The sequence below is a fragment of the Pteropus medius genome, unplaced genomic scaffold, assembly GCF_902729225.1.
Source record: "Pteropus medius unplaced genomic scaffold, Ma_sr-lr_union100, whole genome shotgun sequence".
NCBI classification, from domain to species: Eukaryota; Metazoa; Chordata; class Mammalia; order Chiroptera; family Pteropodidae; genus Pteropus; species Pteropus medius.
The window spans coordinates 7,799,317-7,802,407 of record NW_024340698.1 but is presented as its reverse complement, the minus strand read 5'-3'; the positions used below and the strand labels follow the sequence as shown (position 1 = coordinate 7,802,407).

Genomic DNA, 3,091 nt, shown 5'->3' with positions numbered 1-3,091 from the left:
ATGAATTTCAGACTCAAAACTGCAACACTGACTCCTATCTGAGTTTCCAGTTGGCTGGCCTGTCATACAGAATTCAGACTTGCCCCCTCCCCAACTTGCATGAACTTGAAATAAATTTCTCTATACATAAATAAATATATGCTTATATATTGTTGTGGCCTGTATAGAATAGACCAAACCAAGTATGCTCTCAAAGGCTGTTTATTAGCCAGCGGCTGTCCTGTACAAAGGAGCAGCCCCAAAATGACAAGATACAAGGTTTTTAAGCCCTAAATCCCATTCTTCATTCTATCTTAAACACAAAGGTCTATTTCTCTCCTATTCACTACCTGTCAACCCACTGGTCAGGTGTGCAAGCGGGGAGTACAGAAGCAGAAAGCTTGTTGTTAGAATGTTATGTTCCCATGGGTGATTGCCTATGTTCCCATGGGCAATAGCCAGTATTCTCATGGGCGATGGCCAAACAGTAATTTTCAGCTTATATACAATTGATTATTTTTCATGCCATGCAAGCAAGCAGGGTTACACAGGCTAAAATTGGCAGTTAGCGTATGAGCTCATTGTTACAAGTTTCATGATTAACAGAGTGTAGTTAGGGGTTCCAGAAACTAGGCCTAAGGTATAGACTTCCTTTGTCCAGTTTCAGGTTTTAATTATCTTTTAACCCTTTCACATTTCAGCAGGCTATCACAATATAATATGTATATTCATATGTGTTGGTGATTCCTAGCACCATGAAGCCCAGGGCCTGGTGCTGGGTGAGTCTCCTTGTACCACTTATACATCACCATGGAGTCGAAGTGGCAATCAGGGCCACATGAAGATCATGGTCCCATTGCTGCTTGCCAGCCATTGAAACTTTTAGTGGAGGAAATAGGTCATTCTGCTAGGCTATAGAAACATTCTTTGGTAAGCTTTCTTTTTTGAAATATTTTTACCAGGTAAGGTCAACATGGGGAGCAGAAGTATAATCAGGTTGAAAGAGGATGGATGTGGACACTAAAGAGTGATATTCTACTCCAAGGCCCTGTTATTGACATGTGTGAACTTGTTTGCACTGTAATCACTCCCTAAAACTACGTAGTGGTCTTTATTGTTATCCACGTAGCAGATGAAGCATGAAAATAAGAGAAACTTCCTTGATATTTTAGTTATCTTTTGCCAGAGGTTGTACCAGCAGCTGGAGTATTATAGTTCTCCATCTAGCATTTTTTGCACTGCTTTACACCAAAAAGCAACACTAAGTAAAGTTAAAAAAAAAAAAAAGAATCTCACATTAAAATCTTTGGATTTAATTGGAATATATGTGAGCTAAAATACCTCACATGCTCAGCCTCTGTATCAGTGTGTGTCCAATCAGGAGACAGAAACTATAGTTATTTAAACAAGAGAAGTTTAATATAAAGATAATAACCTATAATAAGAGTAACTACAGGATACAAGAAAAAAAAATCTGTATTGTATTCTAGTACTGAGGGAAAGTATCTAAGAAAGAATAAATTTGGAAAGGGGCCCTGATCTCCAGGGCTAGGGTTCAGATCTTGTTAAAGATGTAGTTGCAGCTACTGGATAGCAGAGAAGTTTGCTCGTTAGCCTGAGCCAGACAGACATGGTCTATAGTCACTAGGCAAGTGGTAAGCAACCATTCAGAGTGCAGGTAGAGTGCAGTCAGGATGTAAACAAGCCTCAGCCAGTGCATGGGCATGCAATGGGAGTGGGGCCCCAGTGGTAACCCTCCAGGGCAAAAGTAGGGAGTGGAGTCCCAGTGATAATCCTCCAGGGCAAAAGTAGGGCTATAATCAACTGCCAGGTACACAGTCATGTAGAGGCACTGAAGGTGATGGTGTGGCAAGAGGCCTGTCATGTGTAAATTGATGTCAGGAGGACTGGGCATTAGAAGGGCCTGTGAAATACAAACCTGGGAAGGGCACACGATCAAAGGGAGTCAGGGCACAGCCCTAGAGTTCATGATGTCCAGGTTGGGATAGCAGCAGAAAAGTCATTGCCAGGCCAGGCTGGAGCTATGAAGCCATCAGGGACCACACATTGTGGTTCTGTGGCTGAGTTAGTGCACCACCAGATACTCTCACTATCACAGCTCACATTGCTAATCCACATCAACAACTGGAAACAGCAAGAAAGTCGCTTCCTTCTACTTGCAAGTTATCTTTTCCATCTTCTACTTAGAAGGCTCAACATGTGCTTACTGTAAATGAGAAAGGCCTAAAGGAATTCTGTTCATTATTGCAGAGTATGATTGAAGGGTAAATTTGGAACTGAGAGGCACAATCCATCCCTTTTTTTACTCTGCTTTCATATGCATCCCTCTACATACGTTTGAACACTTATAGCGGCAATACAATTCCGTATTTCTACCCAGTAGATACATTAATCCTTTTATATGTTTTCACCATTCTCCCCAAATGAGATGATTCAGAGTCCCAAGTCATTGTATCCATCATAGTGGGCTCTATTAATTATTCCTCAAATTCAGATAGGCACCCACTGAATATTCTGTTACCTAAAGACTAAATCATAGAGGGAAGCTGTGGAGGGGAAAATGGCAAATGGGAAGATTGGAAAGGAGAAGCCTGAGAAGACACAACAAGCTGGAGTTGCTGGAGGACCTAAAGAAGAAACAGAAAAACCTGTGAAAACTGTTTCTTCTAGTAATGGAGGGGAACTTTCTTCGCAGCTCTGAAAAGCGATCAACTGAAAAAGAAGCTGCAGACTTTTCAACAAAGCCTACAAAGATCTTCAAGTCTGGATTTGCCATAGGTAGTCAGATGATGAAGAAAGCCTCAGCCACAGCCATCAAACATGGATAAAATAAGACTAAAGAAACTGTTCCAACTTTTGCTCTCAAAATTCTTTGGTTAGCAGCAGCTTTTAATGACAATGAAGATAACAAACCAGAGAAAGTGCCTCCAGAAGCAAAGATGAGAATGAAGAAGATTGGAAAGGATACAGAAACATCAACAAGACCAAAATCCTTCAAAAAAAGAAAGCATGAGTTTTCTGATAAACCAGAAGCTATGGAAGTGGAATATAAAAATCTCATCTTGGAAAAAGCCATGACCAAGACAATTAA

At 40.8% G+C, this 3,091-nt stretch overlaps 1 pseudogene; it reads left to right on the top strand.

Annotated features, from left to right (window-relative positions):
- The first annotated feature begins 2,560 nt into the window (after positions 1–2,560).
- LOC120612246 (PEST proteolytic signal-containing nuclear protein-like) lies at positions 2,561–3,091 on the top strand (annotated as a pseudogene).